At 29.8% G+C, this 7,663-nt stretch overlaps 1 long non-coding RNA gene across 1 annotated transcript in view; it reads right to left on the bottom strand.

Moving 5' to 3' along the window:
• Positions 1-5,296: 5,296 nt before the first annotated feature.
• LOC114166087 (uncharacterized) overlaps positions 5,297-7,663 on the bottom strand; it is a 3,319-nt gene continuing 952 nt past the window's right edge. The window contains exons 3-4 of the long non-coding RNA XR_003599848.2: positions 5,611-5,669; positions 5,297-5,533 (exon numbers count right to left, since the gene is read on the bottom strand). This is a non-coding gene — a long non-coding RNA (uncharacterized LOC114166087). The remainder of the gene's footprint in view (positions 5,534-5,610; positions 5,670-7,663) is intronic.

Below are 7,663 nucleotides of genomic sequence, written 5' to 3'. Positions count from 1 at the left end.
TTGCGACAGCTTTATTTTCTAATATTTTCCTTGTTGTAATGTTTTTTTTAATATTTTCAAATATAAATTACACGTGTTGTTTGGTATTCTACCCTTATTTCGAATTTTTTAAAGAATAATAATAAATAAATAATTTAGATACACTTTTAACTTTTAAAAGGTATAAGTGCTCGTGTGACCGTTCATGTCGTCTCAACACTTATGTTTTTTCCTTCTCAAAAAAGTACTTAAAATCCAAAAATTTTAGAATAAAAAAATTATCAACATTGTCGAACAAATAGTTCCCAAACCAAAAAGTTTTTTTCATAAATAAACTACATGAGGTTGGGCTCAAAAAACAAAAGAAAAACATTTTTGTTTCTTTTGATTTTTTTTTTGGGGAAAATAAACATTAAAAACAACCACATCTATTTTGCATATTTAATTAAAGGCACCGTCTTAGAATGTGCGCGGTAAGGTGCTAACACCTTTCCTATGCGTAACCGATTCTCGTACCCAAAATTTGTTTTCTTGGACCTTGTTCTTATATTTATGATTTTTCATAGTTTCCCACAATAACTATGGTGACGACTCCAAAACTCCATATATATATATATATATATATATATGTATATATATGTATATATACATACATATATACATATATGTATACATATACATACATATATATGTATACATATACATACATATATATGTATATATGTATGTATGTATATGTATGTACATATATATATATATATATATATATATATATATGTAACATACATATACATACATACATATATACATATATATGTATGTATATGTATACATATATATATATACATATTATATTAGTTTGTCGTCTCGTCGCGATTTTGGTTATGACACGGACATTCATGTTGGATGCAATATGTTGGTTCTTTGAATAACAACTTAACACCGGAACAAATGATTTGTATTGAAAGAAGACCATTTAGATGGATGACTAACTTGAAAGGGTCTATGAAGATAAATATAAACCTTTGAAGGAGTTTGTTAATAAGTGGGTTGAAAGGAGGGGTGTTTTCCTCCTTAGTAAAGAAGTTGTTGAATTTACTTTATTAGATGTATATTTATATTTGGGGTTGAGGGTGGTTAGACCTAAAATTGATTTGAATGAGGTTGTTGTAGACATTGAGTGTAAGAAGTTTTTTATTATTATAAAAGTGTCGATGTCAAAATGGTTTATGAATTCCTTTTGGAACATCATAAAGATTTAACTTTTGATGATTTTTGTAGATTTTATGTTTTGTTAGGCGTTTGTGAGTTTTAGTTGACAAATCACAGTGGTAAAGTTTTTCTCATATTGTTCAACATTGTTGATGACCTTTGAAGTCTTGGTAAATGTAATTGGGATAGTGTTGTGTATGAGTACTTGGTTAGGAGCATATGTAGTGCTTCATTCTTGTTGACAGATGAAGGAAATTCAAAACACTATCATGTTGATGTGTGTGTTTATTTGTTACAAGTATATCCTTTTACCCTATTTTCCCTCTTTTTATAATATTTGGTCATGAATGAAAGTTAAGTTGGTTTGCATTTATTTTAGTTATGGGTCATTAACAATTTTTTGATTTTGAAGACAAAGGGTGGAAGTTTGATCACACAATTCCCATGATCGTTGCATTGGATGGATGTGAAAGTAAGGGATTGCCTAATTAGTAGTAGTTTGTAGAAGAAAATGGTTAGTGATGTCTTTGTATTTTTTTTATTTGTGCAAGATGTTGGTGTTGTTGAATGGATTAATTGAAGTTGTTGGTGGATGTTGAAAAAAATAGTAGGTTGTGGTTGATGTTACAATGTTAGATGAAGAGCTTAGTCATTTTGTTGTTCAAGAAGCTTTTCAACAATATAGGTGTGGGTTTTGGAAAATTGATAGGAAGAATGAAAGAGGAGGGGTTTTACACTAGAAGAAAGAGCTTATCCATTCAATATTACAATAGGAAGATGTTATTGGGGAACTTCAATAATCAATTTTCAATCTAAAAACAAAGATGAAGGAGAGGAGAAAATGACCACCTAATCAACATGAGTCTTATTGATAGGACATTGTTAATACGATAAAGTATTTTTGTACGAAGTGACAATCTAGACAATGTGTGTCGTTTGTATTTGTTGTTTTTTATGTTCTTAGGATGTCTAGGGCGATGACAAACATGCTCTTTAGATTGTTAGGTAACCTTAAATATCTGAATTAGTACAGTTGTGCAATGTCTGTTAATAGTTTTTTGGTTCAAGGTTTCAATCCTGGATACGACACTTTAAGCCAGGAAGAAAATGCTTACTACACTATAGCGGGGTCAATGGCAATTCTACAGATAATTCTTGACTTCCTAAATTTGTATTTTGTTAGGCATTTATTGTTTGAGTTGATGATTATTTTTTTGAATTAACTAGTATGAGACTTGTGCGTATGTAGAAGTCAGTTTTTTTATTGTTTTGTAGTAAAAGAAATATAAATTTCTTATCTTTTAAATGGTAATTATTTTATTAATTTTTTTAATTTATAAACATATAATTTTAATTAATAAATAAAAATCTAAAGAAGAAAAGGTTATTAATTACCAGTAATAAAAAGATAACAAATGAAAGTAAATAATAAATATGTTGGATAAAATATATATATATATATATATATATATATATATATATATATATTCTCCGTAAATAAATTATTCAATAATATTTTTAATATTAAAATGATTCATAAGAAGTAAAATAAAAATTCCAAAATTAAATTTATTTTGCTGATTTGATGTATTAAACTTAAGTTTAAATATGTAAAATATTTAACAATAACAAATTTTGTCCATATATGTAAGTAAAAGTGAATTAAGCAAGACTGTAAATATTACACATTGTATGATGAAAAGCTGAATTTAAAAAATAATACATGTCCATGAAATGGATCATAACATAAGTCATTAATTAATAAAAGTCCCTTTTGGTGGAAGAGTCCAAGCCCATTAATAATAGGTCAAAAACAAAAGGCCATATTTGATTGCAAACTTCATTTCAAACTTCATTTCAGAACTTGTTTTATTGTTGGATAGCTTTGTCTTGGAGTTGTTTTCTGCGTTTCTGAGGAAGAAGAAGATGTTTGGCAGCAAGGGTCCCAATTTTAAATTTTTTTTCCAGAGCTCTATGTCCTTCCTTCAGCCGGATGAGGTAAGCCCACATTCATTTTCGTTTCGTTGGTTTTTTATGTTTTTCATTTTTTCGTGTATTCATCATTTGTTTAATTTTGATATGTTTTTTCTTAATGTTGGTAGTGATAAAGTTCATTGTTGGTTGAATGTTCATTTTAATCATAATTTGTTACAATTGTCATTTTGTATATATACTTTTTTCTACATGTTTATATATTTATATATTGATCTTTTTTCCCCAATGATTATATTGCTTGTAGTTTATTTTCTTTTGTTTAATTTTTTAGGAATTTCTTACACTTTTAGAAGGATTCTATTGGGAATAGGCCAATTATTTCATGATTGGAGCCAACTATTTCAGAGATCTCAAAAGGGATGTGTTGAATATTGAGTTTTAGGACTCCCTTCTTTATGACATAAAGTTTAGGGCTTATGATGAAATTTTCAATTTTTATGATTTGGATTACGACATGTATTATGTTGCAACCTTGTTCTTTAGGGATCACTACTTTGAGATGAGGTTGTTTCACGTGGATTGGGTTGAACTTGATTATCCCAATCCAGGAGATATTGAGTTGGCAATTGAACCTGTCTTTTGTTTGAGATTCTTTTCATCCTTCACAGTTTTCTTTTCTCCATCCCAGGTGAAGTTTTGGAACGTTTTAAATTGTTTATTTTTGTTTGATAAAAATAGGGGTTGATCGTACTAGATAATACGTTCCAAATCTTCTACGAAGAGAACGTTGTATTTGGTAAAATAGTGGAATTTTATAATTCTCTATTCATGAAATTTGAGGTTGAATGGGGTAAAAAAGAACATGGTAGTTTGTTATTGTTTGGTGATGGAGTTCTTGTTAGTCATTGTGACTTGATTGATAGGGTTAACCTTAGTTTAAATTACTTGCGTGACATAGATTTGTATTTAAGTTGTTTAGCTCAACAAGTTTGGAAATGAGCTATACTCCAAAGTCGAGTATTGAGGCTAAGGATAAGATCATTGTTGTTAATTTGGGTGGTGAAAACTCCATTGATTGTCCATATGCCATGATGAAAACTTTAACTGCTCGTGATGTCAGAACATCATCCTTGGTATAGCCTTTTATTATTTAGTTTTTGTTATATATGGTAAGGATTTTGTTGTGTTCGATTGTTGTTGATTATTTGGTGTGTAGTTATTTAGTTAATCTGTTTTTATCTTCCTTTTTTATCAGTACTTCAGTGCAACTTTTGTTGTTAGAGCTTTGCTGAAGAAAAGATGAAATAAATATGTTCTGTCTAATGGGGAATCGAGATTTCGGTCGTGCCAAGTTAGATGGTGTGAAAAGAGTCCAAATGAATGTTATCTAACTTGTGGGTGGAAAACCTTTTGTAAAGAGAAGAAGTTATCTGCTGGAGATGTTATAAGAATCGAGATTGACAAAGAAGATTATTGTTTGATCAATGTGAAAAAGGTGTAGAATGTTTTCAGTTAAAGTTGTTTGGAAATAACTATATTTTCTCTTTTTTTGTGATTTCTTATTTTAGTGTTTTTATTTTTCCCTCTAATAGTTTGGTAGGAACAATGTTTGCAGTCAAAGTACGTGTATGGTTTATGTTTATGATGACGTAAAATTGTGCTTATGAGACATAAAATTTTGTTTATGAGGGCATTAAAGTATTATAGGGCATTAACATATGTTATGATGTAATATATGCAACCTTTGTGGATTTAAAAGTCATTGATTGTTGGATTTAGATGAAATAACGTTTGAATGTGTATAAGAAAATATGGAAATAGTTGAATCAATGCATGATGATTAGTTAAAAGAAAAACATTTGTCATTTTAGAGACTTAAATAATGACTTAAAGAACATAAATGAAACAATTCAAAAACCTCAAGTCCTTCAGCTGAAAGGTGACATTATTGTTCTGCACCTTAATCTTCACATTGTACGCAATATCAATTATATCTACAAAATTTACAAATAACATCTTCACAAAGTCAAAACAAATACTACATCTAAAAATTTAGATATCACAGTTTAACAAAGACAAAACAAATATTTAAAATAAAAATAGAGGTAGTAATTGAAAAAGTCAAGTTAATATATATACCAATCAAAAAATCAGCAAAGTAATTCCCGTTAATAATTTATTTGATACTTTTGAACTTGAAAACCTTCATAGGTACATTTACAATGGGTTGTGGCCGTACAGAGGTGACTCTTATGAACAATAACTTAAATGGGTGGTCACAAACTCTAAATTGAGATTTGTTCTTCAAAATCTTGAAATTATGCATTATATTAGTGTTCCCCTCTGTGAGCTTGTCTTGTCATATTTCAATATCTTTCTTCTTAGTCATTGTAGGTATGACATCCCCCTGAACATAAAAACACATAAAAATCATTATCATACTATGTCTTGGTATAAAAAAAAAACTTTGACCAAGTAAGTTACCTTTTGATCCATAAGAATTATCTCCATGTGTCCTTTTGATCCAAAAGAATCCTTGTTTCCTACAACCCAAAGATCAATAATTCTAACTGATAGTTTCAATGTTTCTCTATTTCCATTAATATCTTTGACTATATCAAGTTTCCTAGCCATATGCAAAAAGCAATATATAGACATGAGATACATTATATAACTGATAAAAGAACAAACTTTAAACAAAAAAAAATCATCAAAGGTTGAAGCTTTAACATATAACTAGAAAAAATCAAGAAAGGTTGAAACTTCAAAATAACAATATACAAAGAAAAATAAAGCAACCACAAATATAAGGTTGAAACTTTCAACAACAAAAAAATTAAGAAACGTTGATTGTAATAACATTGAAAAAAAAAATCAAGAAAGGTAAGAAAAATACCATGATAAAAGGAAGGAAATAACTTCAAACCAAGAAAATATAAGAAACATTGCAAGTTCAAAAAAACAATATACAAAGAAGATCAAAGCAACAAAAAACGTAAGGTTGAAGATTTGAATCAAACAAAATCAAGAAAGGTTGAAGTTTTAAAGCAGGTTGAAGAAAAAAAAAATTCAACCAAAGGATATCAAAGCATCTACAAGAGGAACCGTTCAACCAAGAAAGGAATGAACTAACTTTCAAGCAAGAAGGAAGAAGATGAATATGAACGTAGAAGGTAGAAAGCTTTGAAGTTTGAAGGAAAAAGATGAATATGAAAGAATGAGGTTGAAAGAAGGATGGGTGAATATGGAGTATAAAAAGAAGTTGTACATGTGTCAAGCAAAGAATTGATGTGCAAAATTATGTAGAATGACCAAAAAACCACAACAATGGACACTTGTCAAGAAATTAAGTTGGGGTATTGAAGTAATTTCATTAGGCTTAAGTTTTCTTAGTTATATAGTAGATTTTGCTGTCAGCTTTGGGTTTGTCGACTTCTTTTGTTAGGCTTCTATGATGGTGTTGGTATTTTTCTAAGATTTCTGAATTGGTCATCCTTGAAGATTAAGACTGGTACAATAAAGTCAACATTCCAATATAACGAAGTATTGTAGTTGATTTACTTGTATTGAGTATAGGAAAATGGTATAAAGTTTGCAAATCATTATGTAGGTTATTCTTGATTGGGGCCTAACTGAAGAGGAAAAAAAAAGACTTAATTCATCTTTTGGTCCTCTAATTATGATGTGTGGTTCATTTTGGTCCCCTAATTTTTTTGAGGTTCAATTTAGTCCTCTAGTTTTTTAAGGAGGTTCAATTTAGTCCTCAACGTTAACAATGTTAAAAAAATTAATGACAAACTATTTTAATGTGATACTATGGCATCTGTGCATTACGTGGCAGTGTATTGAGATTGAGTGATGTGGACTTAGAGTTAAAAAAAATAAATTTGTTTTCAAAGGGGGTAAATCTGTTAGGGTTAGGGTTCAAAGAAAATAGGGAATCGAAGATCAAATTGGGGAATTTGGTGGAGAAGCATAATTAATCGAAGAAAAACCAAGCGAAGAAGAAGGATTCGAAGACAAAGTGTTTGTTGTCGTCTTGGCTGTGGATTTCTGTCGTCATTGCCAGTTCGAAGGTTTGTTTTTGCGGTATTTGTGTTATGAAGCCGTTGTGCTCCACCGTGAGAGGAAAAGGCACCACCATGATTGGATGAGCTTGGATTTTGCATTCCCCGCGAATTACACGACCAAGAAGAAGAAGAGTGCCCCTTCGACATCATTAACAATTATCCCTCCATATATTTCGTTGCCACCTCATCACAGTGCACTGATGCCTAACTATTAAAAAACCTGCCACATTTTTGTTCCAAAGTGACACAACTGCACTATTCCAATGTCGTTTAATCAAAGATAACGGGAGGGACCAAATTCCAAATTAATCTGTTTTAAAAAACTAGAGGACTAAATTGAATCTCAAAAAAAATAGGGGACCAAAATGAACCACACATCATAATTAGAGGACTAAAAGATGAATTAAGCCAAAAAACAATGATGTTCTTCGTATTACCCTGAATATTCTTGAAGATGCCATGGACAA

This window comes from Vigna unguiculata, chromosome 10 (assembly GCF_037176805.1).
Source record: "Vigna unguiculata cultivar grain cowpea cultivar isolate G323 ecotype 2 chromosome 10, ASM3717680v1, whole genome shotgun sequence".
Classification (NCBI taxonomy): Eukaryota; Viridiplantae; Streptophyta; class Magnoliopsida; order Fabales; family Fabaceae; genus Vigna; species Vigna unguiculata.
Note: the sequence above shows the minus strand (reverse complement) of the source record. Positions and strands in the feature narration are given on the sequence as shown.